The sequence below is a fragment of the Panthera onca genome, chromosome F1 (genome assembly GCF_046562875.1).
Source record: "Panthera onca isolate mPanOnc1 chromosome F1, mPanOnc1 haplotype 2, whole genome shotgun sequence".
In the NCBI taxonomy this organism is placed as follows: domain Eukaryota; kingdom Metazoa; phylum Chordata; class Mammalia; order Carnivora; family Felidae; genus Panthera; species Panthera onca.
Window position 1 is genome coordinate 20833034 of NC_138355.1, and position 23019 is coordinate 20856052.

The 23019-nt window shown below is 39.3% G+C and overlaps 1 protein-coding gene across 8 annotated transcripts in view; it reads right to left on the bottom strand.

The window, feature by feature from the left end:
- Nucleotides 1-23019, bottom strand: part of COP1 (COP1 E3 ubiquitin ligase) — a 260298-nt gene that overhangs the window by 231228 nt on the left and 6051 nt on the right. Inside the window, exon 1 of one of the 8 annotated variants that reach the window (XM_078440666.2) lies at nucleotides 14997-15143. The exons of the other annotated variants lie outside the window; for them this stretch is intronic. The gene's annotated coding sequence lies outside the window, so the exon portion shown is untranslated. Of the gene's footprint in view, nucleotides 1-14996; nucleotides 15144-23019 lie in introns of those variants that run through there. 8 annotated transcript variants of the gene reach the window in all.

The window sequence follows — 23019 nt, forward strand, 5'->3', positions numbered from 1 at the left end:
GTCTTAAGGCTCAAAACCCAGAGTGGAAGGTACGTTTATGCCCTCTCCTTTTTTTAAAGACTTTTTTTTTGTTTTGTTTTGTTTTAGCAGTTTTAGGTTTGTAACAAAATTAACAGGTAGGTACAGAGATTTGCCATATATTCTCTGACCCAAACACATGCACAGCCTTTGCCATTATCAACATCACTCACCAGAATAGTACGCTCTCCCCACCCCCCACCACCAGCCCCGGGGATGAATTTAAACTGACACATCAAAATCAACAAAGTCCACAGTTTACCTTATGGTTCACTCTTCATGTTGTACATTCTATGGGTTTGAACACAAGTATAATGACATATATTCATCATTATAATACAGATTATTTCTCACTCTCCTAAAAATCCTCTTTGCTCTGCCTATTCATCTCTCTCTCCTCATCCACAATCACTGATCTTTATCTTGCCTCCACAGTTTTGTCTGTTCCAGAATATCATATTTGGGATCATACAGTATTGTAGCGTTTTCAGATTGGCTTCTTCTGCTTTGTAATATGGCTTTCGGATTTCTCCACGTCTTTTCAAGGTTTGATAGCTCATTTCTTTTTAACGCTGAATAATCTTCCACTGTCTGGACGTACCACAGTTTACTTATCCATTCATCTACTGAAGGACATCTTGGTTGCATCCAAGATTTGGCATCTATAAATATAGCTGTTATAAGCATTCAAGTGCAGGTTTTTGTGTCTACATAAGCTTTTAACTCCTTTGGGTAAATATCAATGGGTGCCTAGTTAAATTATACGGCAAGAATATGTTTAGTTTTATAAGAAATCACCCAACTGTCTTCCAAAGTGGCTACACCATTTTTTCATTCCTACCAGCAAAGAATAAGAGTTCCTGTTGCTCTATAACCTCCTCGCATTTGGTGTTGTCAGTCCTCTAAGTTTTAGCCATTCTAATAGGTATATAGTGACACCTTGTGGTTTTGATTTGCATTTCCCTGATGACATATGATGTAGAGCATCTTTTCATATGCTTATTTGCCATCTATGTATTTTTTTTTTAATATGAAATTCATTGTCAAATTGGTTTCCATACTATGTGTCTTTTTTGGTGAGGTGTCTGTTGAGGTCTTTGGTCCATTTTTTAAATCTTATTATTTTTAAGAGTTCTTTGTATATTTTAAATAAAAGTTCTTTATGAGATATGTCTTTTACAAATATATTTTCCCAATCTGTGGCTAATACTTCCGTTTCTTAACAGTGGGTTTCATAGAGCAGAATTTTTTTTTTAATGTTATTTACTTATCTTGAGAAAGAGAGTGAGCAAGTGCACACAAGTGGGGGAAGGGGCAGAGAGAGAGTTAGACAGAAAATCCCAGGCAGGCTCTGTGTGCTGTCAGCATAGAGCCTGACACAGGTCTCCATCCCAAGAACCATGAGATGGTAACTTGAGCCGAAAACAAGAGTCCAACCCCGCATACCAACTTTTTAAACAGCTCTTCTAATAAATCATGTTTAAAATTTGGGGAAAAATGGAGCACCTGGGTAGCTCAGTCGATTAAGCATCTAACTCATGATTTCAGCTCAAATCATGATCTCAGGATTCATGAGATTGAGCCATGCGTCATCAGGCACTGAACTGACAGCATGAAGCCTGCTTGGGATTTCTTTCCCTCTCCCTCTCCCTCTCTCTCTCTCTCTCTCTCTCTCTCTCTCTCTGCCCCTCCCCACTCGTGCATGTGCTCCCTCTCAAAATAAATAAACAACAACAACAACAACAACAACAAAAAGATTTGGGGAAAAAGACCTTTCTGTTCCCAAAGTAAGTATGTTTATAAATTTAAGTAATAATACCATCATATCTGTTATGCTGCATTAACTTAGGCTTAGAAGCAAGATGCAGAATGTCTTAAGAGACTGACCTTAGTCCAGACTTCCATCAGTGCCACCAATGAACATTTTAAAGTTGGCCCCAGCACGTAGAAGAATCAACTGTAAATACCTATCAATACTTTCTCAGAAATTCCAAAATTTTTAAACATTCATACATTCAACAAATTACATATTAGGTACTGACTACATATCAGACACTGTTCTGGATACCAAGGGCAAAGAAGTGAATAAACAAAAATCCCCTCATGGTTCTATAATCTAGTGGGAAAGACAGACAATAAACAAGATAAATAAGGTAGACCTTATATGATAAGGTTAGATAGAGACAAAGATAAGGAAAAAATTAAGCAGGGGAGGAGGATAGGAAATGTTAGATTGGGTTAGACAGAATAGTAAGAGAAGCCTCAATGAGAAGCTGACATTTGAGTAACTATTTCAAAGTAAGAGGGAAACAATCTACACAGAAATCTGGAAAAACAGCAACCAAAAAGTAAGAGCAAGTACAAATGCCCTGAGGCAGGAGTATACCTGATATGTTCAGACTAGCAAGGTGGTCAGTGTAGAGTAGAATAACCAAGTGGGAAAATACTAAAGATCAGGCCAGAGAAATAATAAGGGGCCATATAAAAAAAACAATAAATTAAATTAAATTAAATTAAATTAAATTAAAAGGGGGGGCACCTGGGTGGCTTAGTCAGTTAAGCATCCGACTTTGGCTCAGGTCATGATCTCGCAGTTCATGGGTTTGAGCCCCACATCAGGCTCTGTGCTGACAGCTAAGAGCCTGAAGCCCACTTCAGATTCTGTGTCTCCCTCTCTCTCTGCCCTTCCCCAGCTCGCACTCTGCCTGTGTATGTCTCTCTCTCAGAAGTAAATACACATTAAAAAAAACAAAAACAAAAACAAAAAAACCTCTCTTGAAACATGTTAAGGACTTTGGATTTTACAGTGAATAAAACAAGAATTTACTGGACAATTTAGAACAGAATGGCCCAATGTGACAAAGTGATAAACCAGATCACTCTACCTTATACATTGAAAGAAGACTAAAGGAAAGCAATTGTAAAACTAAAAGCTCTTATAATAATTTAGCTGAGAAATGACACTGGATTAAATGACGGTAGTAGCAGTGAAGGTGATGAGAAGTGATCAAATTCTGATATAATCTGAAGGCAGATATTTGGTTTGCTACGGATTAGATATTAGCTATGAGAAAAATGAATCATGGATTTTAAGCTGTAAACTGGAAGAAATTACAGTATGTTTATTTCACAGAGAGCTCTAGCATTCATTAGTTTATTTAAAAAAAGAGAGAGAGAGAGCAGGACTACAATGCATGTCCTATCGTGTGTTCCTCCAATACCAAAAGTTGTATGCAGTACCTAAAAATTACCATCAGATGAGTTTAAACAGAAGTATTTAAGGAATGGCTTCTGAGTAACGTGTGAATTAAGAAAGTTTCCATTCTTTTTACCAGAGCTAACTTTTTTTTTTAATTTTTATTTTTGAGTTAAAGAGAGCAAGCGGGGGAAGTACAGACAAAGTGGGGAACAGAGGATCTGAAGTGGCTCTGCACTGACAGCAGAGAACCCAATGTGGGGATAGAACTCACAAACTGTGAGATCATGACCTGAGCCAAATTTGGACCTACAACTTTCTAACTTTGAGTCAAGTGTTAAACCTAATCTTGTTTTCTCATTTGTATAACTGGAATGACAGTTACATCACACAATCACTGTACTGATTAACAAAATATCTAGGAAGTACTCAGTACAATTCCCGGTATGCAACATTCAATAAATAGCAGAATATATGAAAAGAGATGATGGAACAATCTGTATCAGTGATAGAAACTTGACAAGAGTGGTCCACCCAAACTAAAAACTTCAAGGAATTCCTACTAGAAATAGGTAAAATAAAGGAAGATGAGGACTGACCAACCATTCGTCTTCCCAAGAAAGGGATGCAGTATCACAGGAAATAGAACACAGAAAAGACTCTAACAATAACAAAACACCACTACCTCTTTCCAATTTTGAGGGGCAAGAACATATTCAGAGTGGGTTTTGGGCAAAACTGTAAACAATCCATTCAGAAACCCTCCTCTCTGCCAATCTATAGCAATCAAGGAGTACGAGCTCAAAGCCCTAAACACAATACGGGCATAGCACGGATGTGAACTGGCAGCCAGGCCAGACATTACAGATACCTAAATTTTTATACAACCTCAAAAATGTTGCACAGATGCCCCAAAAATGTTTATAGATCCCCCAAACTCTTTATGGACTCCTGATACAGTGGCATCACAAAAAGAGGGAAAAATAACATGGCTTGAAGATCTGCTGGGACTGTTCATGCCTCCCACACCACATAACACAAGTAACTCTTATAAATCAAGACAGAAAATCCAATAGGAAGGGTGTCTGGCTGGCTAAGTCGGTGGAGCTTGTCACTCTTCATCTTGGGGTTGTGAGTTTGAGCCCCATGCTGAGTGTGGAGAGTACCTAAAAATAAAATCTTTAGGGACACTTGGGTGGCTTAGTCAGTTAAGTGTCCAACTCTTGGTTTCAGCTCAGGTCATGATCTTGTGGTCTGCAGGTTCAAGCCCCACATGGGGCTCTGTGCTGACAGCTCACACAGAGGCTGGAGCCTGGTTCGGATTCTGTGTCTCCCTCTCTCTCTGCCCCTCCCCTACTCCCACTCTGCCTGTATCTCTCAAAACTAAATAAACCTTAAAAAAATTTTTTTCAATTAAAAAATTAAATCTTTAGGGGCACCTGGGTGACTCAGCCTGCTGAGGGTCTGACTCTTGATTTAGGCTCAGGTCATGATCCCAGGGTCATGAGATAGAGCCCCACATCAGGCTCCATGCTGAACGTGGAGCCTGCTTAAAATTCTCTCTCCCTGTGCCCCTCTCCCCCACTCGCAAGCTCTCTCTCTCTCAAATAGATAAATAAATAATAAACAAATAAAATCTTAAAAGAAAAAAATGGGAAAAAATGTGAATTCCTAATTCACAGAATTCACACACTGCCTTTCAAGTATATGAAAAAATGTTCCAACTCAGTAGTAATCAAGAAATGCAAAAAAAAAAAAAAAAAAAAAAAAAAAGAAGAAGACGACGACGACTACGACGACGACAAGGGGGGTGTGTATCGGGGTGGCTCAGTCAGTTAAGCATCCGACTTTGGCTCAGGTCATACCTGTGGTTCGTGGATTCGAGCCCTGCATCAGGCTCTGTGCTGACAGGTCGGAGCTTGGAGCCTGTTTCAGATTCTGTGTCTCCCTCTCTCTCTGCCCCTCCCCTGCTCACGCTCTGTCTCTCCCTCTCTCAAAAATAAACATTAAAAAAAAAATTTTAAAGGGGGCATCTGGGTGGCTCAGTTGACTAAGCAGAGTCTGACTCTTGATTTCAGCTCAGGTCATGATCTCATGGTTTGTGATTTCGAGCCCCACATCAGGCTCTACACTAACAGTGTAGAGCCTGCTTGGGATTCTCTCTCATCCTCTCTCTCTCTGCTCCTCCCCTGTTATAAATAAATAAATAAATAAATAAATAAATAAATAAATAAATAAAGTGTGTATGTATGTATATGTATATATGCATATATACATATACTAAAAAACACAACAAAATAACAATTCATCACCATTAGGTATTAGAACACTGGAATACCAAGTATGTTACGTAAGACATGAAAAACAAGAATCTTCATGAAGAGATATTCTAGCAAGCAACCTAGACTGAGTATTCATATATTTATGACCAAGCAACCCCACTCCTGAGATTACATGTAAATAGCTAAAGACATGTAAATAGCATGCTATTACATGTAAATAGCAAAGACTTGATTATATGTATGTAATATGTGTATTTAAATGCATATACACGTATGGATGTAGGTACTTACATAAACATATGTGGCTGTGCATATGCTTATGTGTGACTGCATGTCTGTGTAGAGTCATGCATGAGGACACTTGAAACAAGCCACACACTTATGACAGCAGGGAATTAGAAGAAGCCCTAATGCTCATAATAACTACAATAAAGAAGCAAAATGTGCTTGAATATACACTATAAAATTTCATGCAACAGTCAGAAGGAATGAACCAAAGATACATGGAGGCATGGCTAGATGCTTTGCCAAGTGAAAATAGAAATGAAAAGGAGATCTGTGGCATAATGCAATTTATATAAATGTAAAACATGCAAAAAATATATTTCACAAGGATACATGTATTCAAAGACATACATAAATCACCAAGTCAGGAGAATAAAAAATGAAATGGCGAAAGTAATAAAATCTCTTATTCAATAGGATCTAAGAACGTCATCAACAACAAGATGTAACATTATACCAGTAAAAAAGAAACAACTCTGCTAATGAATAGTAATTTTATTTACGTTTCTCTAAAACACTCTTTTAGACTTCAGTTTTATCAGATACCACTACTGTGAAAAAAAAATACACACATACATATAATTAGAATTTTCCTACAAAATTCTCATTCTTCAGAGTCTAACTTTTTCTGAATCACTTTTGACTAAGTTACTGATATCCAGATTTTCCACACGGTATTCTCCTTGACTTTGGTGAGGTGACATTTATTAAGAGAATCCTACCGGTACTGGGATCTTAAGTCAGGTTTACATTTAGCCAGCTAACCTACATCTGACTCCAGCTTCAGGAATGTTGCTAAACATGTCTAATTCACCACATCCCAGAACCTCCTCCACCCTTCACTCCCACATACAAATTTTTAGTTCATAGGGAATAAAACAATAATTCACAATTGTCTCAGAGAATTTCTTCCAATCTGCTGAAACCTAGTCAAGTTTTGAGGCAGGCATTTTTTTATGTTTACACGTCTATATGAAATGACCACATGAAGCTACATCCAACTGCCACGTAGCAAACGGGAATTTTTTTTTAGTTCTATAATCTATAAAACATAGTCCAATTTTCAGATATGTCAAAGTGTAAAAAAGAAAAAGAAGTTCAATTTAGAATTTAAAAAATGTGACAAAGTAAACCAAAGCAAACAAAACAAAACAAAGCCTTGGATGGGCCAAAGGACAATGTGAAACACAATGCCCTCACTCCGTACTTGAGGTGAAAACTTAACTGTAAGTGGACTTACCCTCTTGCTATGTACACTTAGAAAACAAGAAGGGGAGGAGGACTGGACACTAGGCAGCACAGTATTGAGATCTCTGAGGCAAGGGGAGCAAATGAAGTGAACCCTATCCCAGACCCAGCTTTTTGCCTTCACCGAAAGCTTCACAAGCCAAAGAAAGGAGAAACCAAACAGCACCCCAATCTCACCAAGTCCAGTAAGGATAAAGGGGAAAGACTTTACAGGGCAAGACACCAAAGAGGAAGCAGACGCAAAGAAAAAGAATTCTAGAAATCTACACAGGGTTCTCAAGTCTCTGGTTGAATACGAGTCCTATGTGCCCAGGGTAAAACTCTACAAGATCAGTTAAAAATGGCCAGGAAATGATAAAGCACAGGGTATTTAATAGAAAACCCAGAAGAGTCATTAGCGTGGAAATAAACTGGCTCTAGAAAAATGGCTCCTCATAACCCACCCTCAAAACAATTTTAAATTAATTTATTTATAACAACTGCATGCGAATCTACAATTTTCTCAAAACAAAAACTTTAATTACAAAAAAATTAACTAAATTAAAAAACATAATACTCAAAAGGATCAAACTGATCTGCAAGGAACTTTACTTACTGCCAGAACAAAGTCCAATACTCTCTGTAGAGAAAGAAAGCAAAATCCAGCATTCAGTAATGGCAAGTTTATAATGTCGACTATCCAATAAAAAAAATTACGAGACATGTACAACAGTAGGAAACTGTGACCCATAAAGAGGAGGAAAACCACTTTAGAGAAACAAAAAGACAGTTAATAGAATTAGCAGAAAATTCTTGAAAACATATATTACAAATATGTTCCATAATTTAAAAGATCACAAAAGTATAATGAGGAAAACAGAAGATATACAACGGACCAATTAAAAGCCTACAGGTTAAAAATACAGTGCCTAAAAACATAGCAAAAGACATGCACTCATAAGAAAGTAAAATATAAAATTCCTAGAAATTTTAAAAACACATCAAACACAAAGGATTACTTCCACAAGCTCATCAATACATGAAACATAAGTTAAGGAAGGAAGCCATGAATGTTTGAAGATCGGCCAACAGACATTATCTAAATTAAAACATAAAAAGAAAACAAAAAAAGAAGACAGAAAATCCAAGAGCTCTTGTGAAGACGTTTCCATACCCACCTCCAAAAACTAAAGGCAGGTATTATTATACTGCACAACCTTAAGCTTGCCAAAGGGTTATCTATGTCATTTAACTGCATGTAAAAACCACCACTGCAGGGGCACCTGGGTGGTTCATTTGGTTAACTGTCTAATTCTTGGTTATGGTTCAGGTCTTGAATGACGTTATGGTTATGGGATTGAGACCCCCCCCCCAAACACACATTGGGGATTCTATCTCCCGAGCTCTCTCTCTCTGCCCCTCTCCTTGCTCTCTCATTCAAAAAATAAACCTTAAAAAAATAAGTAAAAATCAACACTGCAGAACACATACAAAAAACTATTTTTTAAATGCCACTATTTTGAATTTATAAAGCACACATTTGTCAAGGGTGATATCACAATCAGTTTGACTCTCAGGTTACATTTTTAATCAGTAACGTATTTATAAATTCCCTAATATTTGTATGTATTCCCTGCTTCAAAAACAGCATCCAAATTTACTGACTAGTACACAATATAATCTCAAAACTCTTCAATAAAACAGTGAGTACACTGTTGAATCCATGTAGATCTTGGTACTGACACTAACTCCATTATGCTGCAAAAAATGTTTCAACTGCCTCATAGTAGTTCTGGTTCTAACTAACCAAACATTCAAATCTTTCAAAAATTAAGTACTAAAAACATATCATTACCAAGATAATCAAAGCAAGGTACAGGGGCGCCTGGGTGGCTCAGTCGGTTAAGCTTCCAACTTTGGCTCAGGTCGTGATCTCGCAGTCCATGAGTTCGAGCCCCGTGTGGAGCTCTGTGCTGACAGCTCAGAGCCTGGAGCCTGTGTCTCCCTCTCTCTGACCCTCCCCCGTTCATGCTCTGTCTCTCTCTGTCTCAAAAATAAATAAACGTTAAAAAAAATTAAAAAAAAAAAAAAAGCAAGGTACAATCTAGAGTCATTTAAAAAAATAAAGAGTGGTTATACCTCATCTAAACCAAAGAACCACTTTCATAGTTTGATACCAAATGCTAAACCTTAGCAATTCTTTTCTGTAATTCCATAATTCACAATGTATTTGTACATGTATTATATAATCTAAACCTCACAATTCTATACTAGAATATTACTAGATCTTAACTTACCAAGAAAACAGACTCTAAGTCAATCATTTATTTGCCTAAAGTTAAATTTCAGGGCTTCTAACTCTTAGTCCAGTGCACTTGCACTACGCTACAATCTCAGAAGACAAAGGAAACAAACAATACGCGGCACTATGACTATGAAAACTGTCAGCACATAGAAAATCTTAGAAGAAAAATTATTTCGAATATACAAAAACTTATGTGGGGCACCTGGGTGGCTCAGTTGGTTGGGCGGCGGACTTTGGCTCAGGTCATGATCGCACGGTTTGAGTTAGAGCCCCGCGTAGGGCTCTGTGCTGACAGCTTGGAGCCTAGAGCCTGCTTCAGATTCCGTATCTCTCTCTCTCTCTCTGCCCCTCCCCTGCTCATGCTCTCAATAATGAATAAACGTTAAAAAAAAATTTTTTTTTTTAAACTTATGTTCATCCTTCAAGGCTAAGACATCCAAGCAAAAGTCAGTAGCCACAGGAATATTTCTTCCTTCCTCTCAAAATGTCCAAAACTTCCAATTTCTCTATCTTCCTCCTTCCCCTTGTACCAGTAGCCATGTAAGCATCCCCAAGCCATCCTCTATTTTCAACTGGCCCCAGAGAATTTCCTTGAAAAACAAGGAAATGGGGCACCTGGGTGGCTCAGTTGGTAAGCGTCCGACTTCAACTCAGGTCATGATCTCACAGTTTGTGAGTTCGAGCCCTGTATCGAGCTCTGTGCTGACAGCTCAGAGCCCAGAGCCTGCTTCAGATTCTGTGTCTCCCTCTCTCTCTGCTCCTCCCCCACTCACACTCTGTCTCTCTCTCAAAAATAAATAAACATTTAAAAAAAATTTAATAAAAAAAATAAAGTGGAGCCAATATCTGGTATTCACCAGAAATAAATAAATCAATAAAAGTAGCTTGGATCGGGGAATCAAATATGGCCAAGAAGTGTTACTACTGATTCCCCCAGGATGAAAATTACCCAATACACTCTCAATCTTGTCCTGGATGTTATTCTATTCACACATTCCCAGGACTCCTCCTTAAACAGAGCATTAATTCTAACTATCATCAAAGGCTTAGAATTGGAGAATTTTCATTGGGTTTGTATACATTTAAGATAGGTGGAAGAATTAGGACAATGACTTCATGGGGGAACACCAGGACTAGGCCTCATAGGATCTAGAGGGTTGGATTCAAGGTGGATCTACAGACTTCAGCACAGCAGTACAGATCTTCACTAGTGCTCTACCATTAATGTGACTAACAGCTTCTATTTTCTGCTATCAAGAATATCAGTTTGCAATATACAGTTCTTCCAACAATACTACATCAAGAACTTTAATCAAAACAGTCCAATTCAGGTGTTTACTTATTTCAAATTCCTAATACAGAAAACATGATTGACCCAAAACATCCTTTCAAGACAATTCCAAGATGATGTAATTGTTATATTTTAGTCACACTTCAGAAGAGGCCAATCACAGACCAATCAACTAAAGAAGATACAAGTTCACACAGAAGAAAAAAAATGTTGCCTACAGAGGAGGGGCTACAGAAACAGAAATCTCTATTGTAAGGAAGTAGGGACAGGAAGGTGTTCCATATCTTACATGGACAACACCCCTAGCCCATTATCCAGGGATAAAAGACATCTCTAAGTTGCATGGAAGAGGTGTCCTTTATATCCTTATGTGGATTTTTTAAAGTAACTTTCTTAAAAAATTGTTTTATTAAGTTTTGTTTTACAAATACAGTACTGAATTTAAATTATAATCTAATTAAATTAGCCTTCTGTTCTTTTTTTTTTTAATGTTTATTTTTGAGAGAGTGTGCATGCACACATACTTATGGGGGAAGGGCAGAGAGAGGGAGACAGAGGACTCAAAGCAGGCTCCAAGCTGTCAGCACAGAGCCCTATGCAGGGCTCAAACTCACAAACTGTGAGATCAGGACTTGAGCCAAAGTTGGACGCTTAATGGCCTGAGCTCCCAGGCACCCCTAGCCTTCTGCTCTTGAACTTTTGAAAACCCCAAAACTATAAATAACACATACTTGCACAGAAATTGCATTCAACCAAAAGGTGAAAATCTGGACAGGACAATGACTTTACTCTGAACTTTACTTTGGCTATGAAAAAGTATATTGTTGACTGACTCAAGTTAATTATTAAAGATCAAAACACAACCTTCAAAAAGTAGTAGCAGAAGAGCCAGTAAGTCCATAAAAAGATGTTCAGTATCACTAGTCAATATGGGAAAATAAATCAAAGCCACAATGAGATACCTGACATGCACTACATTGACTGTAATCAAAAAAATTTTAGGGACGCTTGGGTGGTTCAGTCGGTTAAGCACTTGACTTCAGGTCATGATCTCGCCATTTGTGGGTTCAAGCCCCACATCAGGCTCTGTGCTGACAGCTACGAGCCTGGAGTCTACTTCAGGTTCTCTCTCTCTCTCTCTCTCTCTCTCTCTCTCTCTCTGCTCCCCCCCCCCCATTCACATTGTCTCTCTCTCAAAAATAAACATTAAAAAACATTTTAAAAATAAAATATTACCAAAAAAATGAATATATGTCTAAACAACCCACAGTTCAAGCAAGAAATTACTAAGTATTTTCAACTGAATGAAAATTAAAAGATACCTCTAATGCAAGGATTAGAAAAGGCCAAATCAGTTTTCTAACCTTCCATATTCACAAACCAAAAGAAGATGAAATTCAAAACCGAACAAAATAATAAAAATAAAACCAAAAATTAGTAAAATGGAAGATGGACAGGGATGCCTGGGTGGCTCAGTCCGCCTCTGGATTTCGGTTCAGGTCATAATCTCATGCTTTTTGAGTTCCAGCCCTGTGTCAGGCTCACTGAAAGTGAGGAGTCTGTTTGGAATTCTCTCTCTCCCTCTCTCTGCCCCTCCCCACCACAGGCACACACACTCACTCATTACCTAAATAAACTTTAAAAAATAAATTAGAAAATAAAATGGACAAACTATATAGAAAATTAGTAATCCCAAAATAAGTAATTTGAAAAAAATAATAAAATTAATAATCCTCTAAACTGTTCAAGAAAAAAAAAAAGAAAACACAAATTACCACTAGCAGGAATGAAAAAAGCAGTATCCCCCCAGGGTAGGGCCCCTGGGTTCAGCTTAGACTCTTGATTTCGGCTCAGGTCATGATGTCACAGTTCGTGGGATCAAGCCCCAAGTCTCATAGGGCTCCACACTGACAGCAGGGAGCCTGCTTGGGATTTTCGCTCCTCCCCTGCTCACACGCACTCAAGTGTGCTCACTCTGCCTCTCAAAACAAATAAATAAACTTAAAAGAAAAAAAGGGCACCATCCCTCCAAATCCCATAAACATCAAAATGTAAGAAGAGAGGTGCCTGGGTGGCTCAGTCGGTTAAGTGTCCGACTGTGGCTCAGGACACGATCTCGCCAATCAGAGTTGTAGCCCGACACCGGGCTCTGTGCTGACAGCTCAGAGCCAGGAGCCTGTTTCAGATTCAATGTCTCCCTTCCTCTCTCTCTCTCTCTCTCTCTCTCTCTGCCCCTCCCCCTGCTCGTGCTGTCTCTCTCTCACTCTCTATCAAAAATAAATAAAAGTTAAAAAATAATAAATAAAAGTGTAAGGAAATATCATGAACTTTATGTTAATAAGTTCAATAACTTGGGTGAAATGGACAAATCCCTTAACAAACTACCAAAGCTCACTTAAGACATAAAGAACAGTTACTGGCACAAAAACAGACACTCAGGTCAATGAACAGAACAGAGAACCCAGAAACGGACCCACAAACATATGGCCAACTAATCTTTGACAAAGCAGGAAAGAATATCCAATGGAATAAAGACAGACTCTTCAGCAAATGGTACTGGGAAAACTCGACAGTGACATGCAGAAGAATGAACCTGGACCATGTTCTTATACCATACACAAAAATAAACTCAAAATGGGTAAAAGACCTAAATGTAAGATAGGAAGCCATCAAAATCCTCGAGGAGAAAGCAGGCAAAAACCTCTTTGACCTCAGCCTCAGCAACTTCTTACTCAACACATCTCCGGAGGCAAGGGAAACAAAAGCAAAAATGAACTATTGGGACCTCATCAAAATAAAAACCTTCCGCACAGCGAAGGAAACCATCAGCAAAACTTAAAGGCAATCGACAGAATGGGAGAAGATATTTGCAAATGACATATCAGATAAAGAGTTAGTATCCAAAATCTATAGAAAATTTATCAAACTCAACACCCAAAAAACAGATAATCCAGTGAAGAAATGGGCAAAAGACATGAATAGATACTTCTCCAGAGAAGACATCCAGATGGCCAACCGACACATGAAAAAATGCTCAACTTCACTCATCATCAGCGAAATACAAATCAAACCACAATGAGATACCACCTCACACCTGTCAGGATGGCTAACATTAACAACTCAGGCAACAACAGATATCGGTGAGGATGTGGAAAAAGAGGATCTCTTTTGCACTGCTGGTGGGAATGCAAACTGGTGCAGCCACTCTGGAAAACAGTGTGGAGGTTCCTCAAAAAATTAAAAATATAACTACCCTACGACCTAGCAACTGCACTACTAGGCATTTATCCATGGGATACAGGTGTGCTGTTTCGAAGGGACACATGCACCCCTAATGTTTATAGCAGCACTATCAACAATAGCCAAACTATGTAAAAAGTCCAAATGTCCATCAGTGGATGAATGGATAAAGACGATGTGGTATAGGGGTGCCTGGGTGGCTCAGTCAGTTGAGCATCCGACTTCGGCTCAGGTCATGATCTCACGGTCTGTGGGTTCAAGCCCTGTGTCGGGCTCTGTGCTGACAACTCAGAGCCTGGAGCCTGCTTCAGATTCTGTGTCTCCCTCTCTCTCTGCCCCTGCCCCGCTCATGCTCTGTCTCTCTCTCTGTCAAAAATAAATAAACATTAAAAAAAAAAAGAAGAAAGGGTGCCTGGGTGGCTCAGTTGGTTGAGCGTCCGACTTCGGCTCAGGTCATGATCTCACAGCTTGTGGGTTCAAGCCCCGCGTCGGGCTCTGTGCTGACTGCTCAGAGCCTGGAGCCTGTTTCAGATTCTGTGTCTCCCTCTCTCTCTGACCCTCCCCCATTCATGCTCTGTCTCTCTCTGTCTCAAAAATAAATAAACGTTAAAAAAAAAATTAAAAAAAAAAGAAGAAGAAGAAGAAGTGGTATATATATATATATATATATATATATATATATATATATATATATACACACACACGATGGGAGTATTACACGGCAATCAAAAAGAATGAAATCTTGCCATTTGCAACTATGTGGAAGGAACTAGAGGGTATTATGCTAACCGAAATTAGAGAAAAACAAGTATCATATGACTTAACTCTTATGAGGACTTTACAACACAAAACAGATGAACATAAGGGAAGGGAAGCAAAAATAATATGAAAACAGGGAGGGGGACAAAACAGAAGAGACTCATAAATATGGAGAACAAACTGAGGGTTGCTGGAGGGGTTGTGGGGGGGGATGGGCTAAACGGGTAAGGGGCATTAAGGAATCTACTCCTGAATCATTGTTGCACTATACGCTAACTAATTTGGATTATGTAAATTTTTTTTTAATTTTAAGAAAAAAAAAGAAAGAAAGAAGAGACAGCCCTTTGATCATACATTGGTGAACTGTACCAAACACGTAAGGAAGAAACATACCAATTCCATACAAACTCTTTCAGAAAACAGAAGAGATGACATTTAGGGTGGCTAGGTGGCTCAGTAGGTTAAGCATCTGACTCTTAGTTTTGGCTCACATCATGGTTTGTGAGATCAAGCCCCGGAGTCCAGCGCTGTGCTGACATCACGGAACCTGCTTGGGATTCTCTCTCACTTCTCTCTCTCTGCCCCTCCCCTGATTTCTCTATCCCTCTCAAAATAAACATTTAGGAAAAGAAAAAGAAAGAAGAGATAACATTTCTCATCTCCTTTTAGAAGGGCTTTACACTGTGTGATGGGCTGAAATCTGTATGTTGAAATCCTAGCCCCCCAGTACCTCCAAATGCGACTGTATTTAGAGACTGAGCATCAAGGAGACAATTAAGGTTAAATGAAATCATATATTAGGCCCTAATCCAATGAATGATGTCCTTTTAAGAGATCAGAGACGTGGCACCTGGGTGGCTCAGTCAGTTAAGCATCCAACTTCGGCTCTAAGGCCCATGGGTTCGGCCCATGTCAGCTCTGTGCTGACAGTGCAGAGCCTAGAGCCTGCTTCAGATTCTGTGTCTCCCTCTCTCTCTCTGCCCCTCCCCTGCTCACACTCTGTCTCTCTGTCTCCAAAATAAATAAGCATTAAAAAAAAAAAAAGTAGGGGCACCTGGGTGGCTCAGTCGGTTAAGCATCCGACTTCGGCTCAGGTCATGATCTCACAGTCCATGGGTTCGAGCCCCGCATCGGGCTCTGTGCTGACGGCTCAGAGCCTGGAGCCTGCTTCGGATTCTGTGTCTCCCTCTCTCTCTTCCCCTCCCCTGCTCATGCTCTGTCTCACAAATAAATAAAAACATTAAAAAAAAAAAAAAAATTAAAGGGTGCCTGGGTGGCTCAGTCAGTTAAGTGTCCAATTTCAGCTCAAGTAATGATCTCACATCATGGTTCATGGGTTCAAGCCCCACAGCAGGCTCTGGGCTGACAGCACAGAGCCTATTTGGGATTCTCAATCTCCCTCTGTCTCTGCCCCTCCCCCACTGGCACTTTCTCTCTCTCTCTCTCAAAATAAATAAATTTTAAAGAATTTAAAAGAATCAAAATCCTAAAAAAGAATTAGAAGAAATTAGAGGGATGCCTGGGTGCCTCAGTTGCAGTCAGTTGAGCATCTGACTTTTTGGCTCAGGTCACAATCTCATGGTTCATGGTTTTGAGCCCCACATGGTTTTGAGCCCCAGGCTCTGTGCTGGCAGTGCAAAGCCTGCTTAGGATTCTCTTTCTCTGCCCCTCCCCTGCTCCCTCTCACTCTCAAAATAAAGAAAACTTAAAAAAAAAAAAATTTAAAAAAAAGAAAGAAGAAGAAGAGATTAGAATACAAACAACAGAGATCATGAGGTAACCATGTGAAGACAGAGCAAGAAGGTAGCCATCTGGAAGACAAGGAGAGAGGTCTAAGAAGAACCCAAACCTACCAATACCTTGACCTTGGATTCCTAGCCTCAAACTATATGAAAATAAACTGCTGTTATTTAAGCTACCCAGTCTGTCCATTATGTTACAGCAAACCTAGCAAATACACCTGGTATCAAAACCAAACCGTGTGTGTGTGTGTGTGTGTGTGTGTGTGTGTGTGTGTGTGTTTACAAGAACACCATAGACCAGTATCACTCATGAAAATTCAAAAAAAAAAAAAAAATCCCTTTAAAAAATTAGTAAGTGGGGTATGCAAATTGGGAAAAAAAAGTAACACTGTCTTGGGGCGCCTGGGTGGCTCAGTCAGTTAAGCGGCCGACTTCAGCTTAGGTCACGATCTCGCGGTCTGTGAGTTTGAGCCCCGCGTCGGGCTCTGGGCTGATGGCTCAGAGCCTGGAGCCTGCTTCCGATTCTGTGTCTCCCTCTCTCTCTGCCCCTCCCCCGTTCATGCTCTGTCTCTCTCTGTCTCAAAAATAAATAAAACGTTAAAAAAAAATTTTTTTTTTAAAAAGTAACACTGTCTTGATTTGCACGTGACACAATTGTCTTCTCAGAAACCCCATAGGTTCTACCTAAAAAACAACTGTTAACGGAAGTAAATTTAGCAATCACAAGATACAATGGCAACACACAAAAATAAATTTTATTGTGGTGCCTAGGTGGTTCAGTCAGTTGAGCATCCAACTATTGATTTTGGCTGAGGATCTCACGGGTCGTGAGATCGAGCTCCATGTCTGGCTCTGCACTAACAGCACAGAGCCCACTTGGGATTCTCTCTCTCCCTCTCTCTCTGCCCCTCTCATGCTCTCTCTCAAAAGTAAATAAAATAAATTTTATTTCTATACATTAGCAACAATTAGAAGTTGAAATTAAAATAATATTTACAGCATCATCAAAAACATGAAATACTTAGGGCTAAGTTTAATAAAATACGTTTAAGTTCCAAGCACTTAAAACTACAAAATTATAAAACACTACTGAAAAAAATTAAAGACCTAAATAATTGAAGAAATACACGATGTTCATAGTTCAATGATTCAAAATCATTAAAATGTCATTATCTTTCCAAATTGAGTCATAGATTTAAAGTAACCCAAATCATGGGGGCACGTGGTTAGCTCAGTCAGTTGAGAGTCTGACTTGGGCTCAGGTCATGATCTCATGTCTTGTGAGTTCCAGCCCCAGGTCAGGCTCTGTGCTGACAGCTTGGAGCCTGGAGCTTGCTTCAGATTCTGTGTTTCCCTCCTTCTCTGCCCCTTACCCTCTCTCTCAAAAATAAATAACCATTAAAAAAAAATTAAAGTAACCCAAATTAAAATCCTAGCATGCTTTTCTGATGAAATTGGTAAACTAATCCTAAAATCCAGGTGGAAATGCAAAGGACCTAGATAACCAAAATGAGATACAGGAACAAATTTATACTGTCTGATTTCAAGATTTACTAAAATGATATAGTAATCAAGATGGTGGTATAGGCATAAGGATAAATATATAGATCAGTGGAACAAAGACTCCAGAAATAAACTCATACACATGGTTAATTAATTTTTTTTAATTTTTTTTAATGTTTTATTTATTTTTGAGACAGTGAGAGACAGAGCATGAACAGGGGAGGGTCAGAGAGAGGGAGACACATAATCTGAAACAGGCTCCAGGCTCTGAGCTGTCAGCACAGAGCCCGACGTGGGGCTCGAACTCACGGACCGAGAGATCATGACCTGAGCCGAAGTTGGCCGCTTAACCTACTGAGCCACCCAGGCGCCCCGGTTAATTAATTTTTAAGAAAGCTTCCAAGAAATTCAATGAACAAAAATGGCCTTTTCAACAAATGGGTGCCATAATAACTGGATACCCACAGTAGAGAGGAAAAATCTTCAACCCTTACCACACACAGTATATAAAAACTAACATGAAATGATCATTTATCTAACCAGGAGAAAACCATAAAGTATCTAGAAGAAATATTTAAGAAAACCTTTGAATTTCACGTTAGACAACAATTTTTTGGATGGAACACAAAAGTCATAACCCATAAGAGAAACAAGTGATACACTGGATTTAAAATTTTAAACTTTTGCACTTCAAAGACATCAGTAAAAATATAAAAAGGTAAGCAACAGACTGGGAGAAAACATCACAATATGTTGGAATGATGAAAGACAACTCAAGATAAATGAGAAAAGAGAGCAGAAGAATAGAACATGTTATAAAAAATATGCAGGGGTGCCTGGATGGCTCAGTCTGTTGAGCATCCATCCGACTTCAGCTCAGGAGATGATCTAGTGGTTCACGAGTTCAAGCCCCGCATCAGGCTTTGTGCTGACAGTTCAGAGCCTGGAGCTTGCTTCGGACTCTGCGTCTCCCTCTCTCTCTGCCCCTCCCCGACTCGCATTCTTTCTCTCTCTCTCTCTCTCAAAATAAATAAAACATTTAAAAATTTTATGAAAGATATGCAAATGAAAATAAGCACATGAAAATATGCTCAATGTCATCAGTCATTAAGACAATGCAAATTAGGATAATGAAATCCTACCACACACCCACTAGAACAACCAAAATTGTAAAGACTTTGAAAAAACATTGAAAGACCAAATGCCGGCAAGAACATGAACTGGAACTCTTCTACTTTGCTGACAGAAATGAAAAATGATACAACCACTTTTTTTTTTTTTTTTTTTTAATTTTTTTTTCAACGTTTTTTTATTTATTTTTGGGACAGAGAGAGACAGAGCATGAACGGGGGAGGGTCAGAGAGAGGCAGACACAGAATCGGAAACAGGCTCCAGGCTCCGAGCCATCAACCCAGAGCCTGACGCGGGGCTCGAACTCACGGACCGCGAGATCGTGACCTGGCTGAAGTCGGACGCTTAACCGACTGCGCCACCCAGGTGCCCCAACAACCACTTTTAAAAACAGTTTTGCAGGGGCGCCCAGGTGGCTCAGTCAGTTGAGCATCTGACTTCCACTCAGGTCATAATCTCATGGTTTGTGAGTTCAAGCCCCATGTCGGGCTCACTGCTGTCAGTTGGAGCCCGCTTTGGATTCTCAGTCCCACTCTCTCTCTGCCCCTCCCCCACTCACTTTCTCTCTCAAAAATAAATGAACATTAAAAAAAATTAAAAACAGTTTTGTGGTATATTATAAAGTTAAATATGCACTTGGCCATACAACCCAACAATAATACACTCCTAGATATTTACCCAAGAGATATGAAGATATGTCCACATGAATACCTGAACATGAATTTTTACAACTTTCTTTACGATTACCAAAAACTAGAAACAAAAAAAATCAAATCTCTTTAAACTGATTATATATACATATCGTGTTATATATCTATATAACAGAATACTACTTAGCAATTAAAAGAAAATATTAGTGACATACTCAACATTAAATCTCAAAAACATTATGCCAAATAAAAAAAGAGTCAGACACAGGGGTGCCCGGGTGGCTCAGTTGGTTGAGAATCTCACTTCAGCTCAGGTCATGATCTCACAGTTCCTGAGTTCGAGCCCCACATCAGGCTAGGCTCTCTGGTGTCAGCACAGAGCCCGCTTCAGATCCTCTGCCCCCCTCTTTCTGCCCCCTCCCAAAAAAAAAAAAAAAAATTAAAAAAAAAGGTCAGACACAAAAGACTGCATATTGGAAAACTCCCTTAATACAAAATCCTAGGAAAGGCAAAACTATAGTGCTAGAAAAATCACTGGTTGCCAGGTGTTGAAGTGGGGGGAACAGATACGTGCAAAGTGCTGGCACAAGCGAACTTTCCAGTGTAATAAAAATGTTCTAGATCTCGATTAAGGTGGTGATAATACAGACGTGTTCACTTATCAAAACTCACTGAACTACCCAACTAAAACTAGTGATTTCTACTGTATACAAATTATACCTTAATAAAGCTGATTTTAAACAAAATCTCCAGGGGCACCTAGATGGCTCAGTCGGTTAAGCATCCGACTTTGGCTCAGGTCATGATCTTGCAGTTCGGTGAGTTTGAGCCCCACACTGGGCTCTCTGCTGACAGCCCAGAGCCTGGAGCCTGCTTCAGATTCTGTGTCTCCCCCTCTGCCCCTCCCCCGCTCACTTTCTCACATTCTATTCTGTCTCTGTCTCTCAAAAATAAATAAGCATTAAAAAAAAAATTTTAAACAAAAACCCCCAGCCTCTGAATTTAAGGCAAAGTAATACAGTGGTTAACGTGAGCTCTGAACCAAAATGTCTGGCTATAAATACGGATACCACCACTATTAACTGTATGAACTGCAACAAATTACATAACCTCTCTGTCATTTCCTCATCTATAAAATGGAAATTATGGAAGTATCCGCATCGAACAATTATCATGAAGACTGCATAGGTAATGTTAAACCATTAGAACAGTGCCTTGCAGGGGCACCTGGATGGCTCTGTCGGTTAAGCATCCGACTTCTGGGCTCAGGTTCAAGCCCAGAGTCAGGCTCTGTGTTGACAGTGGAGCCCGCAGTCCACTTGAAGCTCTGTCTCCCCTCTCTATGGCCCCCTCTCAAAAATAAATAAACATTAAAAAGAAGAAGAAGAAGAAGAAAAAGAAAAAGAAAGAAAGAAAGAAAGAAAGAACGAACGAACAGTTCCTTGCAAATAACAACGGCCTATCCTAGAGCATGTATTTTATCAGGAGTACGTATACCAAGCCAATGGTTAGTACATCACATTCACTTTAGGGTGGACTTGGCATTTATTAACTTTGAATTTAAAGTATCTAAAGGAGTCCCAAAAATAGGTATCTGTAATTTTTACTTAACCAACTTTGTCTCAATACCTCCATTAAACCCAAAATGCCGATCTGTGAAGTAACACTAAAGCCATGGAATTCCAATACAAGAGACTACTTGGGCTTGGGGTCATGTGTTCCAGCTCTGAATTTGGTGAAGGACAGCACCCACCCCAAACCGCACAGACTAGGAAGAGAGAAAGATGGGCTTCCACAGGTTAATACCAGAATTTAAGTGAACAGAAATCAGACCACCTATTATACAACCCTACTCTCTACATAGAAACAGAGACAAAAACAGTTCATGAAACTTAATTATGAAAAATGAAAGAATTAACTTGTATGAAGAGAAAACAATTTACTCTCAATGAAATATTAGTTGAGATGGTAGGAACCTATACATCTAGAATGTGGCACATACATGTGTGAAGAGAGACGGCAAAGAACAAGTAAAGTGAAGGGCACAGATGGGGAAACACCACATACAAAAACAAGTCAAGAATTTAAGAAGCATTTTATTTTGTATAATACAAATTTTAACAGGAAAGAGAAGACTAATTCCACTGTTAAACTTTTTCTCCCAAGCTATAGCAGCTTTGAGGAAAAGGACTGCAGGCTAAAGTAAGTATTCAAAACAGAAAGAAAACCCCAGTAACAATATATACATTTAAGGAGAAAAAATGAGCAACAAGGTTTAAGGCTACAGTTACTTTAATCAATAACAATTTTTAGGGGCTCCTGGTTGGTTCAGTAGTTAGAGCATGTGACTCTTGACCTCCGGGTTGTGGATTCCAACCCCACATCAGGTGTCGAGATTACTTACAAAAATAAAATCTTTTAAAAAAAATAAAAAACATGTTTTAGAATATGATCAAATAAGTAATGTTGGTTTATAATCAGAAAAGGCTTTGGGGTGCCTGGGTGGCTCAGTCGATTAAGCATCCAACTCTGTGTTTCATCTCAGGTCATGATTTCATGGTTCCTGGGTTCGAGCCCTGCCCTGGGCTCCATGCTGACAGCTCAGAACCTGCTTAGCATGGTCTCTTTCCCTCCCCAGGGCACTTGCGCGCGCGCTCTCTCTCTCTCTCTCTCTCTCTCTCTAAAATTAACTTAAAAAAAAGATTTGTAAAAGGAAAAGGTAGCTATTAACACATTTAGTAATGAACTGCATCAGTACTTTCCTTTCAATTTATAGACCAGAATTCAAGTTGATAGTCTTTCATACGCTATTTCATAATCTTCTCTTTCGTTTGCTCTACCACTTCATTCACCTAAGTCTTCTGCTGACAATGAGGCAGACAACCCGCCATCTGACAGCCAGAAAGAGCATTATGAACTGCTATGATTTAATATCATTTTCTGCAGAGCATCTTTCGCCATCATTGTCACCCAAATGGTACATGCATTATAACGCAAGAGATTCATCAAGCTTCAGTTTTGCAGATTCAAGCAAGTTCTTGCCTGATGTTACTACAATAACATAATGAATTCTACAGTTTATTTCAGTAGCTGAATACACTTTAACAGCTCTTGAAAATACATTTAATCCTACTTAGAAGCTCACTAGGCTTTCAATAGGCCACCTAAATTTTTCATTTACTTTTCAGTTGCAAGAGGAATCATACACCATAATTCAGGAACTTTCAAATATTTTTCACCCTGATACCCAGTAAAACATACACTGCACAGGGGCGCCTGGGTGGCGCAGTCGGTTAAGCGTCCGACTTCAGCCAGGTCACGATCTCACGGTCCGTGAGTTCGAGCCCCGCGTCAGGCTCTGGGCTGATGGCTCGGAGCCTGGAGCCTGTT